Genomic DNA, 17,554 nt, shown 5'->3' with positions numbered 1-17,554 from the left:
AGGCACAGAGAAGGTCCTATCAGGGAATTCTCTGCCTGCCTTTCCCCAGTGCTCTGCAAGCTCTCCAGGACAACATAGAATCTGGGGCTCTGTGCTTTCTTTCCTTCTGAACAAGTGTTACTGTTTTCTGCACAAAAGCGATTCTGCGAAACAATGTCAACAGGCACAGAGAAGGTGCTATCAGGGAATTCTCTGCCTGCCTTTCCCCAGTGCTCTGCAAGCTCTCCAGGACAACATAGAATCTGGGGCTCTGTGCTTTCTTTCGTTCTGAACAACTGTTACTGTTTTCTGCACAAAAGCGATTCTTGCGAAGCAATGTGAACACTTCTGCTTCCCAGGCACAGAGAAGGTCCTAGCAGTGAATTCTCTGCCTGCCTTTCCCCAGTGCTCTGCAAGCTCTCCAGGACAACATAGAATCTGGGGCTCTGTGCTTTCTTTCGTTCTGAACAACTGTTACTGTTTTCTGCACAAAAGCGATTCTGCGAAGCAATGTGAACACTTCTGCTTCCCAGGCACAGAGAAGGTGCTAGCAGGGAATTCTCTGCCTGCCTTTCCCCAGTGCTCTGCAAGCTCTCCAGGACAACATAAAATCTGGGGCTCTGTGCTTTCTTTCGTTCTGAACAAGTGTTACTGTTTTCTGCACAAAAGCGATTCTGCGAAGCAATGTGAACAGGCACAGAGAAGGTGCTATCAGGGAATTCTCTGCCTGCCTTTCCCCAGTGCTCTGCAAGCTCTCCAGGACAACATAAAATCTGGGGCTCTGTGCTTTCTTTCCTTCTGAACAAGTGTTAGTATTTTCTGCACAAAAGCGATTCTGCGAAGCAATGTGGACACTTCTGCTTCCCAGGCACAGAGAAGGTGCTATCAGGGAATTCTCTGCCTGCCTTTCCCCAGTGCTCTGCAAGCTTTCCAGGGCAACATAAAATCTGGGGCTCTGTGCTTTCTTTCCTTCTGAACAAGTGTTAGTGTTTTATGCACAAAAGCGATTCTTGCGAAGCGATGTGAACACTTCTGCTTCCCAGGCACAGAGAAGGTGCTAGCAAGGAATTCTCTGCCTGCCTTTCCCCAGTGCTCTGCAAGCTCTCCAGGACAACATAAAATCTGGGGCTCTGTGCTATCTTTCCTTCTGAACAAGTGTTACTGTTTTCTGCACAAAAGCGATTCTGCGAAGCAATGTGAACACTTCTGCTTCCCAGGCACAGAGAAGGTGCTAGCAAGGAATTCTCTGCCTGCCTTTCCCCAGTGCTCTGCAAGCTCTCCACGACAACATAGAATCTGGGGCTCTGTGCTTTCTTTCGTTCTGAACAAGTGTTACTGTTTTCTGCACAAAAGCGATTCTGCGAAGCAATTTGAACAGGCACAGAGAAGGTGCTATCAGGGAATTCTCTGCCTGCCTTTCCCCAGTGCTCTGCAAGCTCTCCAGGACAACATAAAATCTGGGGCTCTGTGCTTTCTTTCCTTCTGAACAAGTGTTAGTATTTTATGCACAAAAGCGATTCTTGCGAAGCGATGTGAACACTTCTGCTTCCCAGGCACAGAGAAGGTCCTAGCAGTGAATTCTCTGCCTGCCTTTCCCCAGTGCTCTGCAAGCTCTCCAGGACAACATAGAATCTGGGGCTCTGTGCTTTCTTTCGTTCTGAACAACTGTTACTGTTTTCTGCACAAAAGCGATTCTGCGAAGCAATGTGAACACTTCTGCTTCCCAGGCACAGAGAAGGTGCTAGGAAGGAATTCTCTGCCTGCCTTTCCCCAGTGCTCTGCAAGCTCTCCAGGACAACATAAAATCTGGGGCTCTGTGCTTTCTTTCGTTCTGAACAAGTGTTACTGTTTTCTGCACAAAAGCGATTCTGCGAAACAATGTGAACAGGCACAGAGAAGGTGCTATCAGGGAATTCTCTGCCTGCCTTTCCCCAGTGCTCTGCAAGCTCTCCAGGACAACATAGAATCTGGGGCTCTGTGCTTTCTTTCCTTCTGAACAACTGTTACTGTTTTCTGCACAAAAGCGATTCTTGCGAAGCAATGTGAACACTTCTGCTTCCCAGGCACAGAGAAGGTGCTAGCAGGGAATTCTCTGCCTGCCTTTCCCCAGTGCTCTGCAAGCTCTCGAGGACAACAGCAAATCTGGGGCTCTGTGCTTTCTTTCGTTCTGAACAAGTGTTACTGTTTTCTGCACAAAAGCGATTCTGCGAAGCAATGTGAACACTTCTGCTTCCCAGGCACAGAGAAGGTCCTAGCAGTGAATTCTCTGCCTGCCTTTCCCCAGTGCTCTGCAAGCTCTCCAGGACAACATAGAATCTGGGGCTCTGTGCTTTCTTTCGTTCTGAACAACTGTTACTGTTTTCTGCACAAAAGCGATTCTTGCGAAGCGATGTGAACACTTCTGCTTCCCAGGCACAGAGAAGGTGCTAGCAGGGAATTCTCTGCCTGCCTTTCCCCAGTGCTCTGCAAGCTCTCCAGGACAACAGCAAATCTGGGGCTCTGTGCTTCCTTTCGTTCTGAACAAGTGTTACTGTTTTCTGCACAAAAGCGATTCTGCGAAGCAATGTGAACAGGCACAGAGAAGGTGCTATCAGGGAATTCTCTGCCTGCCTTTCCCCAGTGCTCTGCAAGCTCTCCAGGACAACATAGAATCTGGGGCTCTGTGCTTTCTTTCCTTCTGAACAAGTGTTAGTATTTTATGCACAAAAGCGATTCTTGCGAAGCGATGTGAACACTTCTGCTTCCCAGGCACAGAGAAGGTGCTATCAGGGAATTCTCTGCCTGCCTTTCCCCAGTGCTCTGCAAGCTCTCCAGGACAACATAAAATCTGGGGCTCTGTGCTTTCTTTCGTTCTGAACAAGTGTTACTGTTTTCTGCACAAAAGCGATTCTGCGAAGCAATGTGAACACTTCTGCTTCCCAGGCACAGAGAAGGTGCTAGCAAGGAATTCTCTGCCTGCCTTTCCCCAGTGCTCTGCAAGCTCTCCACGACAACATAGAATCTGGGGCTCTGTGCTTTCTTTCGTTCTGAACAAGTGTTACTGTTTTCTGCACAAAAGCGATTCTGCGAAGCAATGTGAACAGGCACAGAGAAGGTGCTATCAGGGAATTCTCTGCCTGCCTTTCCCCAGTGCTCTGCAAGCTCTCCAGGACAACATAAAATCTGGGGCTCTGTGCTTTCTTTCGTTCTGAACAAGTGTTACTGTTTTCTGCACAAAAGCGATTCTGCGAAGCAATGTGAACACTTCTGCTTCCCAGGCACAGAGAAGGTGCTAGCAAGGAATTCTCTGCCTGCCTTTCCCCAGTGCTCTGCAAGCTCTCCAGGACAACATAAAATCTGGGGCTCTGTGCTTTCTTTCCTTCTGAACAAGTGTTAGTGTTTTCTGCACAAAAGCGATTCTGCGAAGCAATGTGAACAGGCACAGAGAAGGTGCTATCAGGGAATTCTCTGCCTGCCTTTCCCCAGTGCTCTGCAAGCTCTCCAGGACAACATAGAATCTGGGGCTCTGTGCTTTCTTTCCTTCTGAACAACTGTTACTGTTTTCTGCACAAAAGCGATTCTTGCGAAGCAATGTGAACACTTCTGCTTCCCAGGCACAGAGAAGGTGCTAGCAGGGAATTCTCTGCCTGCCTTTCCCCAGTGCTCTGCAAGCTCTCCAGGACAACATAGAATCTGGGGCTCTGTGCTTTATTTCCTTCTGAACAAGTGTTACTGTTTTCTGCACAAAAGCGGTTCTGCGAAGCAATCTGAACAGGCACAGAGAAGGTGCTAGCATGGAATTCTCTGCCTGCCTTTCCCCAGTGCTCTGCAAGCTCTCCAGGACAACAGCAAATCTGGGGCTCTGTGCTTTCTTTCGTTCTGAACAAGTGTTAGTGCTTTCTGTACAAAAGCGATTCTGCGAAGCAATGTGAACACTTCTGCTTCCCAGGCACAGAGAACGTGCTAGCAGGGAATTCTCTGCCTGCCTTTCCCCAGTGCTCTGCAAGCTCTCCAGGACAACATAGAATCTGGGGCTCTGTGCTTTCTTTCCTTCTGAACAACTGTTACTGTTTTCTGCACAAAAGCGATTCTGTAAAGCAATGTGAACAGGCACAGAGAAGGTGCTAGCAGGGAATTCTCTGCCTGCCTTTCCCCAGTGCTCTGCAAGCTCTCCAGGACAACATAAAATCTGGGGCTCTGTGCTTTCTTTCCTTCTGAACAAGTGTTAGTGTTTTCTGCACAAAAGCGATTCTGCGAAGCAACGTGAACACTTCTGCTTCCCAGGCACAGAGAACGTGCTAGCAGGGAATTCTCTGCCTGCCTTTCCCCAGTGCTCTGCAAGCTCTCCAGGACAACAGCAAATCTGGGGCTCTGTGCTTTCTTTCGTTCTGAACAAGTGTTACTGTTTTCTGCACAAAAGCGATTCTGCGAAGCAATGTGAACAGGCACAGAGAAGGTGCTATCAGGGAATTCTCTGCCTGCCTTTCCCCAGTGCTCTGCAAGCTCTCCAGGACAACATAGAATCTGGGGCTCTGTGCTTTCTTTCCTTCTGAACAAGTGTTAGTGTTTTCTGCACAAAAGCGATTCTGCGAAGCAATGTGGACACTTCTGCTTCCCAGGCACAGAGAAGGTGCTAGCAGGGAATTCTCTGCCTGCCTTTCCCCAGTGCTCTGCAAGCTCTCCAGGACAACATAGAATCTGGGGCTCTGTGCTTTCTTTTGTTCTGAACAAGTGTTAGTGCTTTCTGCACAAAAGCGATTCTGCGAAGCAATGTGAACACTTCTGCTTCCCAGGCACAGAGAACGTGCTAGCAGGGAATTCTCTGCCTGCCTTTCCCCAGTGCTCTGCAAGCTCTCCAGGACAACATAGAATCTGGGGCTCTGTGCTTTCTTTCCTTCTGAACAAGTGTTACTGTTTTCTGCACAAAAGCGATTCTGCGAAGCAATGTGAACAGGCACAGAGAAGGTGCTATCAGGGAATTCTCTGCCTGCCTTTCCCCAGTGCTCTGCAAGCTCTCCAGGACAACATAGAATCTGGGGCTCTGTGCTTTCTTTCCTTCTGAACAAGTGTTAGTGTTTTCTGCACAAAAGCGATTCTGCGAAGCAATGTGAACACTTCTGCTTCCCAGGCACAGAGAAGGTGCTAGCAGGGAATTCTCTGCCTGCCTTTCCCCAGTACTCTGCAAGCTCTCCAGGACAACATAGAATCTGGGGCTCTGTGCTTTCTTTCCTTCTGAACAAGTGTTACTGTTCTCTGCACAAAAGCGATTCTGCGAAGCAATGTGAACACTTCTGCTTCCCAGGCACAGAGAAGGTGCTAGCAAGGAATTCTCTGCCTGCCTTTCCCCAGTGCTCTGCAAGCTCTCCAGGACAACATAAAATCTGGGGCTTTGTGCTGTCTTTCCTTCTGAACAAGTGTTACTGTTTTCTGCACAAAAGCGATTCTGCGAAGCAATGTGAACAGGCACAGAGAAGGTGCTATCAGGGAATTCTCTGCCTGCCTTTCCCCAGTGCTCTGCAAGCTCTCCAGGACAACAGCAAATCTGGGGCTCTGTGCTTTCTTTCCTTCTGAACAAGTGTTACTCTTTTCTGCACAAAAGCGATTCTGCGAAGCAATGTGAACACTTCTGCTTCCCAGGCACAGAGAAGATGCTAGGAAGGAATTCTCTGCCTGCCTTTCCCCAGTGCTCTGCAAGCTCTCCAGGACAACATAAAATCTGGGGCTCTGTGCTTTCTTTCCTTCTGAACAAGTGTTACTGTTTTCTGCACAAAAGCGGTTCTGCGAAGCAATCTGAACAGGCACAGAGAAGGTGCTAGCAGGGAATTCTCTGCCTGCCTTTCCCCAGTGCTCTGCAAGCTCTCCAGGACAACAGCAAATCTGCGGCTCTGTGCTTTCTTTCGTTCTGAACAAGTGTTACTGTTTTCTGCACAAAAGCGATTCTGCGAAGCAATGTGAACACTTCTGCTTCCCAGGCACAGAGAACGTGCTAGCAGGGAATTCTCTGCCTGCCTTTCCCCAGTGCTCTGCAAGCTCTCCAGGACAACATAGAATCTGGGGCTCTGTGCTTTCTTTCCTTCTGAACAAGTGTTACTGTTTTCTGCACAAAAGCGATTCTGTAAAGCAATGTGAACAGGCACAGAGAAGGTGCTAGCAGGGAATTCTCTGCCTGCCTTTCCCCAGTGCTCTGCAAGCTCTCCAGGACAACATAAAATCTGGGGCTCTGTGCTTTCTTTCCTTCTGAACAAGTGTTAGTGTTTTCTGCACAAAAGCGATTCTGCGAAGCAATGTGAACACTTCTGCTTCCCAGGCACAGAGAAGATGCTAGGAAGGAATTCTCTGCCTGCCTTTCCCCAGTGCTCTGCAAGCTCTCCACGACAACATAAAATCTGGGGCTCTGTGCTTTCTTTCGTTCTGAACAAGTGTTACTGTTTTCTGCACAAAAGCGATTCTGCGAAACAATGTGAACAGGCACAGAGAAGGTGCTATCAGGGAATTCTCTGCCTGCCTTTCCCCAGTGCTCTGCAAGCTCTCCAGGACAACATAGAATCTGGGGCTCTGTGCTTTCTTTCGTTCTGAACAACTGTTACTGTTTTCTGCACAAAAGCGATTCTGCGAAGCAATGTGAACACTTCTGCTTCCCAGGCACAGAGAAGGTGCTAGCAGGGAATTCTCTGCCTGCCTTTCCCCAGTGCTCTGCAAGCTCTCCAGGACAACAGCAAATCTGGGGCTCTGTGCTTTCTTTCCTTCTGAACAAGTGTTACTGTTTTCTGCACAAAAGCGATTCTGCGAAGCAATGTGAACAGGCACAGAGAAGGTGCTATCAGGGAATTCTCTGCCTGCCTTTCCCCAGTGCTCTGCAAGCTTTCCAGGGCAACATAAAATCTGGGGCTCTGTGCTTTCTTTCCTTCTGAACAAGTGTTAGTGTTTTATGCACAAAAGCGATTCTTGCGAAGCGATGTGAACACTTCTGCTTCCCAGGCACAGAGAAGGTGCTAGCAAGGAATTCTCTGCCTGCCTTTCCCCAGTGCTCTGCAAGCTCTCCAGGACAACATAGAATCTGGGGCTCTGTGCTTTCTTTCCTTCTGAACAAGTGTTACTGTTTTCTGCACAAAAGCGATTCTGCGAAGCAAAGTGAACTATTCTCCTTCCCAGGCACAGAGAAGGTGCTAGCAGGGAATTCTCTGCCTGCCTTTCCCCAGTGCTCTGCAAGCTCTCCAGGACAACATAGAATCTGGGGCTCTGTGCTTTCTTTTGTTCTGAACAAGTGTTAGTGCTTTCTGCACAAAAGCGATTAGGCGAAGCAATGTGAACACTTCTGCTTCCCAGGCACAGAGAAGGTGCTAGCAGGGAATTCTCTGCCTGCCTTTCCCCAGTGCTCTGCAAGCTCTCCAGGACAACATAGAATCTGGGGCTCTGTGCTTTCTTTCCTTCTGAACAAGTGTTAATGTTTTCTGCACAAAAGCGATTCTGCGAAGCAATGTGAACAGGCACAGAGAAGGTGCTATCAGGGAATTCTCTGCCTGCCTTTCCCCAGTGCTCTGCAAGCTCTCCAGGACAACATAAAATCTGGGGCTCTGTGCTTTCTTTCCTTCTGAACAAGTGTTACTGTTTTCTGCACAAAAGCGATTCTTGCGAAGCAGTGTGAACACTTCTGCTTCCCAGGGACAGAGAAGGTGCTAGCAAGGAATTCTCTGCTGCCTTTCCCCAGTACTCTGCAAGCTCTCCAGGACAACATAGAATCTGGGGCTCTGTGCTTTCTTTCCTTCTGAACAAGTGTTACTGTTCTCTGCACAAAAGCGATTCTGCGAAGCAATGTGAACACTTCTGCTTCCCAGGCACAGAGAAGGTGCTAGCAAGGAATTCTCTGCCTGCCTTTCCCCAGTGCTCTGCAAGCTCTCCAGGACAACATAAAATCTGGGGCTCTGTGCTGTCTTTCCTTCTGAACAAGTGTTACTGTTTTCTGCACAAAAGCGATTCTGCGAAACAATGTGAACAGGCACAGAGAAGGTGCTATCAGGGAATTCTCTGCCTGCCTTTCCCCAGTGCTCTGCAAGCTCTCCAGGACAACATAGAATCTGGGGCTCTGTGCTTCCTTTCGTTCTGAACAACTGTTACTCTTTTCTGCACAAAAGCGATTCTGCGAAGCAATGTGAACACTTCTGCTTCCCAGGCACAGAGAAGATGCTAGGAAGGAATTCTCTGCCTGCCTTTCCCCAGTGCTCTGCAAGCTCTCCAGGACAACAGCAAATCTGGGGCTCTGTGCTTTCTTTCGTTCTGAACAAGTGTTAGTGTTTTCTGCACAAAAGCGATTCTGCGAAGCAATGTGAACACTTCTGCTTCCCAGGCACAGAGAACGTGCTAGCAGGGAATTCTCTGCCTGCCTTTCCCCAGTGCTCTGCAAGCTCTCCAGGACAACAGCAAATCTGGGGCTCTGTGCTTTCTTTCGTTCTGAACAAGTGTTACTGTTTTCTGCACAAAAGCGATTCTGCGAAGCAATGTGAACAGGCACAGAGAAGGTGCTATCAGGGAATTCTCTGCCTGCCTTTCCCCAGTGCTCTGCAAGCTCTCCAGGACAACATAAAATCTGGGGCTCTGTGCTTTCTTTCCTTCTGAACAAGTGTTAGTGTTTTCTGCACAAAAGCGATTCTGCGAAGCAATGTGAACACTTCTGCTTCCCAGGCACAGAGAAGGTGCTAGCAGGGAATTCTCTGCCTGCCTTTCCCCAGTGCTCTGCAAGCTCTCCAGGACAACATAGAATCTGGGGCTCTGTGCTTTCTTTCGTTCTGAACAAGTGTTAGTGTTTTCTGCACAAAAGCGATTCTGCGAAGCAATGTGAACACTTCTGCTTCCCAGGCACAGAGAAGGTGCTATCAGGGAATTCTCTGCCTGCCTTTCCCCAGTGCTCTGCAAGCTCTCCAGGACAACATAAAATCTGGGGCTCTGTGCTTTCTTTCGTTCTGAACAACTGTTACTGTTTTCTGCACAAAAGCGATTCTGTGAAGCAATGTGAACAGGCACAGAGAAGGTGCTATCAGGGAATTCTCTGCCTGCCTTTCCCCAGTGCTCTGCAAGCTCTCCAGGACAACATAAAATCTGGGGCTCTGTGCTTTCTTTCGTTCTGAACAAGTGTTACTGTTTTCTGCACAAAAGCGATTATGCGAAGCAATGTGAACACTTCTGCTTCCCAGGCACAGAGAAGGTGCTATCAGGGAATTCTCTGCCTGCCTTTCCCCAGTGCTCTGCAAGCTCTCCAGGACAACATAAAATCTGGGGCTCTGTGCTTTCTTTCCTTCTGAACAAGTGTTACTGTTTTCTGCACAAAAGCGATTCTGCGAAACAATGTCAACAGGCACAGAGAAGGTGCTATCAGGGAATTCTCTGCCTGCCTTTCCCCAGTGCTCTGCAAGCTCTCCAGGACAACATAGAATCTGGGGCTCTGTGCTTTCTTTCGTTCTGAACAACTGTTACTGTTTTCTGCACAAAAGCGATTCTTGCGAAGCAATGTGAACACTTCTGCTTCCCAGGCACAGAGAAGGTCCTAGCAGTGAATTCTCTGCCTGCCTTTCCCCAGTGCTCTGCAAGCTCTCCAGGACAACATAGGATCTGGGGCTCTGTGCTTTCTTTCGTTCTGAACAAGTGTTACTGTTTTCTGCACAAAAGCGATTCTGCGAAGCAATGTGAACACTTCTGCTTCCCAGGCACAGAGAAGGTGCTAGCAGGGAATTCTCTGCCTGCCTTTCCCCAGTGCTCTGCAAGCTCTCCAGGACAACAGCAAATCTGGGGCTCTGTGCTTTCTTTCGTTCTGAACAAGTGTTACTGTTTTCTGCACAAAAGCGATTCTGCGAAGCAATGTGGACACTTCTGCTTCCCAGGCACAGAGAAGGTGCTAGCAGGGAATTCTCTGCCTGCCTTTCCCCAGTGCTCTGCAAGCTTTCCAGGGCAGCATAAAATCTGGGGCTCTGTGCTTTCTTTCGTTCTGAACAAGTGTTACTGTTTTCTGCACAAAAGCGATTCTGCGAAGCAATGTGGACACTTCTGCTTCCCAGGCACAGAGAAGGTGCTAGCAAGGAATTCTCTGTCTGCCTTTCCCCAGTGCTCTGCAAGCTTTCCAGGGCAACATAAAATCTGGGGCTCTGTGCTTTCTTTCCTTCTGAACAAGTGTTAGTGTTTTATGCACAAAAGCGATTCTTGCGAAGCGATGTGAACACTTCTGCTTCCCAGGCACAGAGAAGGTGCTAGCAAGGAATTCTCTGCCTGCCTTTCCCCAGTGCTCTGCAAGCTCTCCAGGACAACATAGAATCTGGGGCTCTGTGCTATCTTTCCTTCTGAACAAGTGTTACTGTTTTCTGCACAAAAGCGATTCTGCGAAGCAATGTGAACACTTCTGCTTCCCAGGCACAGAGAAGGTGCTAGCAAGGAATTCTCTGCCTGCCTTTCCCCAGTGCTCTGCAAGCTCTCCACGACAACATAGAATCTGGGGCTCTGTGCTTTCTTTCGTTCTGAACAAGTGTTACAGTTTTCTGCACAAAAGCGATTCTGCGAAGCAATGTGAACAGGCACAGAGAAGGTGCTATCAGGGAATTCTCTGCCTGCCTTTCCCCAGTGCTCTGCAAGCTCTCCAGGACAACATAGAATCTGGGGCTCTGTGCTTTCTTTCGTTCTGAACAACTGTTACTGTTTTCTGCACAAAAGCGATTCTTGCGAAGCAATGTGAACACTTCTGCTTCCCAGGCACAGAGAAGGTCCTAGCAGTGAATTCTCTGCCTGCCTTTCCCCAGTGCTCTGCAAGCTCTCCAGGACAACATAGGATCTGGGGCTCTGTGCTTTCTTTCGTTCTGAACAAGTGTTACTGTTTTCTGCACAAAAGCGATTCTGCGAAGCAATGTGAACACTTCTGCTTCCCAGGCACAGAGAAGGTGCTAGCAGGGAATTCTCTGCCTGCCTTTCCCCAGTGCTCTGCAAGCTCTCCAGGACAACAGCAAATCTGGGGCTCTGTGCTTTCTTTCGTTCTGAACAAGTGTTACTGTTTTCTGCACAAAAGCGATTCTGCGAAGCAATGTGGACACTTCTGCTTCCCAGGCACAGAGAAGGTGCTAGCAGGGAATTCTCTGCCTGCCTTTCCCCAGTGCTCTGCAAGCTTTCCAGGGCAGCATAAAATCTGGGGCTCTGTGCTTTCTTTCGTTCTGAACAAGTGTTACTGTTTTCTGCACAAAAGCGATTCTGCGAAGCAATGTGGACACTTCTGCTTCCCAGGCACAGAGAAGGTGCTAGCAAGGAATTCTCTGTCTGCCTTTCCCCAGTGCTCTGCAAGCTTTCCAGGGCAACATAAAATCTGGGGCTCTGTGCTTTCTTTCGTTCTGAACAAGTGTTAGTGTTTTATGCACAAAAGCGATTCTTGCGAAGCGATGTGAACACTTCTGCTTCCCAGGCACAGAGAAGGTGCTAGCAAGGAATTCTCTGCCTGCCTTTCCCCAGTGCTCTGCAAGCTCTCCAGGACAACATAAAATCTGGGGCTCTGTGCTATCTTTCCTTCTGAACAAGTGTTACTGTTTTCTGCACAAAAGCGATTCTGCGAAGCAATGTGAACACTTCTGCTTCCCAGGCACAGAGAAGGTGCTAGCAAGGAATTCTCTGCCTGCCTTTCCCCAGTGCTCTGCAAGCTCTCCAGGACAACATAGAATCTGGGGCTCTGTGCTTTCTTTCGTTCTGAACAAGTGTTACTGTTTTCTGCACAAAAGCGATTCTGCGAAGCAATGTGAACAGGCACAGAGAAGGTGCTATCAGGGAATTCTCTGCCTGCCTTTCCCCAGTGCTCTGCAAGCTCTCCAGGACAACATAGAATCTGGGGCTCTGTGCTTTCTTTCCTTCTGAACAAGTGTTAGTATTTTATGCACAAAAGCGATTCTTGCGAAGCGATGTGAACACTTCTGCTTCCCAGGCACAGAGAAGGTGCTATCAGGGAATTCTCTGCCTGCCTTTCCCCAGTGCTCTGCAAGCTCTCCAGGACAACATAAAATCTGGGGCTCTGTGCTTTCTTTCGTTCTGAACAAGTGTTACTGTTTTCTGCACAAAAGCGATTCTGCGAAGCAATGTGAACACTTCTGCTTCCCAGGCACAGAGAAGGTGCTAGCAAGGAATTCTCTGCCTGCCTTTCCCCAGTGCTCTGCAAGCTCTCCACGACAACATAGAATCTGGGGCTCTGTGCTTTCTTTCGTTCTGAACAAGTGTTACTGTTTTCTGCACAAAAGCGATTCTGCGAAGCAATGTGAACAGGCACAGAGAAGGTGCTATCAGGGAATTCTCTGCCTGCCTTTCCCCAGTGCTCTGCAAGCTCTCCAGGACAACATAAAATCTGGGGCTCTGTGCTTTCTTTCGTTCTGAACAAGTGTTACTGTTTTCTGCACAAAAGCGATTCTGCGAAGCAATGTGAACACTTCTGCTTCCCAGGCACAGAGAAGGTGCTAGCAAGGAATTCTCTGCCTGCCTTTCCCCAGTGCTCTGCAAGCTCTCCAGGACAACATAAAATCTGGGGCTCTGTGCTTTCTTTCCTTCTGAACAAGTGTTACTGTTTTCTGCACAAAAGCGATTCTGCGAAACAATGTGAACAGGCACAGAGAAGGTGCTATCAGGGAATTCTCTGCCTGCCTTTCCCCAGTGCTCTGCAAGCTCTCCAGGACAACATAGAATCTGGGGCTCTGTGCTTTCTTTCGTTCTGAACAACTGTTACTGTTTTCTGCACAAAAGCGATTCTTGCGAAGCAATGTGAACACTTCTGCTTCCCAGGCACAGAGAAGGTGCTAGCAGGGAATTCTCTGCCTGCCTTTCCCCAGTGCTCTGCAAGCTCTCCAGGACAACATAGAATCTGGGGCTCTGTGCTTTATTTCCTTCTGAACAAGTGTTACTGTTTTCTGCACAAAAGCGGTTCTGCGAAGCAATCTGAACAGGCACAGAGAAGGTGCTAGCATGGAATTCTCTGCCTGCCTTTCCCCAGTGCTCTGCAAGCTCTCCAGGACAACAGCAAATCTGGGGCTCTGTGCTTTCTTTCGTTCTGAACAAGTGTTAGTGCTTTCTGTACAAAAGCGATTCTGCGAAGCAATGTGAACACTTCTGCTTCCCAGGCACAGAGAACGTGCTAGCAGGGAATTCTCTGCCTGCCTTTCCCCAGTGCTCTGCAAGCTCTCAAGGACAACATAGAATCTGGGGCTCTGTGCTTTCTTTCCTTCTGAACAACTGTTACTGTTTTCTGCACAAAAGCGATTCTGTAAAGCAATGTGAACAGGCACAGAGAAGGTGCTAGCAGGGAATTCTCTGCCTGCCTTTCCCCAGTGCTCTGCAAGCTCTCCAGGACAACATAAAATCTGGGGCTCTGTGCTTTCTTTCCTTCTGAACAAGTGTTAGTGTTTTCTGCACAAAAGCGATTCTGCGAAGCAATGTGAACACTTCTGCTTCCCAGGCACAGAGAAGGTGCTATCAGGGAATTCTCTGCCTGCCTTTCCCCAGTGCTCTGCAAGCTCTCCAGGACAACATAGAATCTGGGGCTCTGTGCTTTCTTTCGTTCTGAACAAGTGTTACTGTTTTCTGCACAAAAGCGATTCTGCGAAGCAATGTGAACAGGCACAGAGAAGGTGCTATCAGGGAATTCTCTGCCTGCCTTTCCCCAGTGCTCTGCAAGCTCTCCAGGACAACAGCAAATCTGGGGCTCTGTGCTTTCTTTCGTTCTGAACAAGTGTTAGTGTTTTCTGCACAAAAGCGATTCTGCGAAGCAATGTGAACACTTCTGCTTCCCAGGCACAGAGAACGTGCTAGCAGGGAATTCTCTGCCTGCCTTTCCCCAGTGCTCTGCAAGCTCTCCAGGACAACAGCAAATCTGGGGCTCTGTGCTTTCTTTCCTTCTGAACAAGTGTTACTGTTTTCTGCACAAAAGCGATTCTGTAAAGCAATGTGAACAGGCACAGAGAAGGTGCTAGCAGGGAATTCTCTGCCTGCCTTTCCCCAGTGCTCTGCAAGCTCTCCAGGACAACATAAAATCTGGGGCTCTGTGCTTTCTTTCCTTCTGAACAAGTGTTAGTGTTTTCTGCACAAAAGCGATTCTGCGAAGCAATGTGAACACTTCTGCTTCCCAGGCACAGAGAAGGTGCTAGCAGGGAATTCTCTGCCTGCCTTTCCCCAGTGCTCTGCAAGCTCTCCAGGACAACAGCAAATCTGGGGCTCTGTGCTTTCTTTCGTTCTGAACAAGTGTTACTGTTTTCTGCACAAAAGCGATTCTGCGAAGCAATGTGAACAGGCACAGAGAAGGTGCTATCAGGGAATTCTCTGCCTGCCTTTCCCCAGTGCTCTGCAAGCTCTCCAGGACAACATAAAATCTGGGGCTCTGTGCTTTCTTTCCTTCTGAACAAGTGTTAGTGTTTTCTGCACAAAAGCGATTCTGCGAAGCAATGTGAACACTTCTGCTTCCCAGGCACAGAGAAGGTGCTAGCAGGGAATTCTCTGCCTGCCTTTCCCCAGTGCTCTGCAAGCTCTCCAGGACAACATAGAATCTGGGGCTCTGTGCTTTCTTTCGTTCTGAACAAGTGTTAGTGTTTTCTGCACAAAAGCGATTCTGCGAAGCAATGTGAACACTTCTGCTTCCCAGGCACAGAGAAGGTGCTATCAGGGAATTCTCTGCCTGCCTTTCCCCAGTGCTCTGCAAGCTCTCCAGGACAACATAAAATCTGGGGCTCTGTGCTTTCTTTCGTTCTGAACAACTGTTACTGTTTTCTGCACAAAAGCGATTCTGTGAAGCAATGTGAACAGGCACAGAGAAGGTGCTATCAGGGAATTCTCTGCCTGCCTTTCCCCAGTGCTCTGCAAGCTCTCCAGGACAACATAAAATCTGGGGCTCTGTGCTTTCTTTCGTTCTGAACAAGTGTTACTGTTTTCTGCACAAAAGCGATTATGCGAAGCAATGTGAACACTTCTGCTTCCCAGGCACAGAGAAGGTGCTATCAGGGAATTCTCTGCCTGCCTTTCCCCAGTGCTCTGCAAGCTCTCCAGGACAACATAAAATCTGGGGCTCTGTGCTTTCTTTCGTTCTGAACAAGTGTTACTGTTTTCTGCACAAAAGCGATTCTGCGAAACAATGTCAACAGGCACAGAGAAGGTGCTATCAGGGAATTCTCTGCCTGCCTTTCCCCAGTGCTCTGCAAGCTCTCCAGGACAACATAGAATCTGGGGCTCTGTGCTTTCTTTCGTTCTGAACAACTGTTACTGTTTTCTGCACAAAAGCGATTCTTGCGAAGCAATGTGAACACTTCTGCTTCCCAGGCACAGAGAAGGTCCTAGCAGTGAATTCTCTGCCTGCCTTTCCCCAGTGCTCTGCAAGCTCTCCAGGACAACATAGGATCTGGGGCTCTGTGCTTTCTTTCGTTCTGAACAAGTGTTACTGTTTTCTGCACAAAAGCGATTCTGCGAAGCAATGTGAACACTTCTGCTTCCCAGGCACAGAGAAGGTGCTAGCAGGGAATTCTCTGCCTGCCTTTCCCCAGTGCTCTGCAAGCTCTCCAGGACAACAGCAAATCTGGGGCTCTGTGCTTTCTTTCGTTCTGAACAAGTGTTAGTGTTTTCTGCACAAAAGCGATTCTGCGAAGCAATGTGGACACTTCTGCTTCCCAGGCACAGAGAAGGTGCTAGCAGGGAATTCTCTGCCTGCCTTTCCCCAGTGCTCTGCAAGCTTTCCAGGGCAGCATAAAATCTGGGGCTCTGTGCTTTCTTTCGTTCTGAACAAGTGTTACTGTTTTCTGCACAAAAGCGATTCTGCGAAGCAATGTGGACACTTCTGCTTCCCAGGCACAGAGAAGGTGCTAGCAAGGAATTCTCTGTCTGCCTTTCCCCAGTGCTCTGCAAGCTTTCCAGGGCAACATAAAATCTGGGGCTCTGTGCTTTCTTTCCTTCTGAACAAGTGTTAGTGTTTTATGCACAAAAGCGATTCTTGCGAAGCGATGTGAACACTTCTGCTTCCCAGGCACAGAGAAGGTGCTAGCAAGGAATTCTCTGCCTGCCTTTCCCCAGTGCTCTGCAAGCTCTCCAGGACAACATAGAATCTGGGGCTCTGTGCTATCTTTCCTTCTGAACAAGTGTTACTGTTTTCTGCACAAAAGCGATTCTGCGAAGCAATGTGAACACTTCTGCTTCTCAGGCACAGAGAAGGTGCTAGCAAGGAATTCTCTGCCTGCCTTTCCCCAGTGCTCTGCAAGCTCTCCACGACAACATAGAATCTGGGGCTCTGTGCTTTCTTTCGTTCTGAACAAGTGTTACTGTTTTCTGCACAAAAGCGATTCTGCGAAGCAATGTGAACAGGCACAGAGAAGGTGCTATCAGGGAATTCTCTGCCTGCCTTTCCCCAGTGCTCTGCAAGCTCTCCAGGACAACATAGAATCTGGGGCTCTGTGCTTTCTTTCGTTCTGAACAACTGTTACTGTTTTCTGCACAAAAGCGATTCTTGCAAAGCAATGTGAACACTTCTGCTTCCCAGGCACAGAGAAGGTCCTAGCAGTGAATTCTCTGCCTGCCTTTCCCCAGTGCTCTGCAAGCTCTCCAGGACAACATAGGATCTGGGGCTCTGTGCTTTCTTTCGTTCTGAACAAGTGTTACTGTTTTCTGCACAAAAGCGATTCTGCGAAGCAATGTGAACACTTCTGCTTCCCAGGCACAGAGAAGGTGCTAGCAGGGAATTCTCTGCCTGCCTTTCCCCAGTGCTCTGCAAGCTCTCCAGGACAACAGCAAATCTGGGGCTCTGTGCTTTCTTTCGTTCTGAACAAGTGTTACTGTTTTCTGCACAAAAGCGATTCTGCGAAGCAATGTGGACACTTCTGCTTCCCAGGCACAGAGAAGGTGCTAGCAGGGAATTCTCTGCCTGCCTTTCCCCAGTGCTCTGCAAGCTCTCCAGGACAACATAAAATCTGGGGCTCTGTGCTTTCTTTCGTTCTGAACAAGTGTTACTGTTTTCTGCACAAAAGCGATTCTGCGAAGCAATGTGGACACTTCTGCTTCCCAGGCACAGAGAAGGTGCTAGCAAGAAATTCTCTGTCTGCCTTTCCCCAGTGCTCTGCAAGCTTTCCAGGGCAACATAAAATCTGGGGCTCTGTGCTTTCTTTCCTTCTGAACAAGTGTTAGTGTTTTATGCACAAAAGCGATTCTTGCGAAGCGATGTGAACACTTCTGCTTCCCAGGCACAGAGAAGGTGCTAGCAAGGAATTCTCTGCCTGCCTTTCCCCAGTGCTCTGCAAGCTCTCCAGGACAACATAAAATCTGGGGCTCTGTGCTATCTTTCCTTCTGAACAAGTGTTACTGTTTTCTGCACAAAAGCGATTCTGCGAAGCAATGTGAACACTTCTGCTTCCCAGGCACAGAGAAGGTGCTAGCAAGGAATTCTCTGCCTGCCTTTCCCCAGTGCTCTGCAAGCTCTCCACGACAACATAGAATCTGGGGCTCTGTGCTTTCTTTCGTTCTGAACAAGTGTTACTGTTTTCTGCACAAAAGCGATTCTGCGAAGCAATGTGAACAGGCACAGAGAAGGTGCTATCAGGGAATTCTCTGCCTGCCTTTCCCCAGTGCTCTG

This window comes from Strix aluco, unplaced genomic scaffold (genome assembly GCF_031877795.1).
Source record: "Strix aluco isolate bStrAlu1 unplaced genomic scaffold, bStrAlu1.hap1 HAP1_SCAFFOLD_51, whole genome shotgun sequence".
In the NCBI taxonomy this organism is placed as follows: Eukaryota; Metazoa; Chordata; class Aves; order Strigiformes; family Strigidae; genus Strix; species Strix aluco.
Note: the sequence above shows the minus strand (reverse complement) of the source record.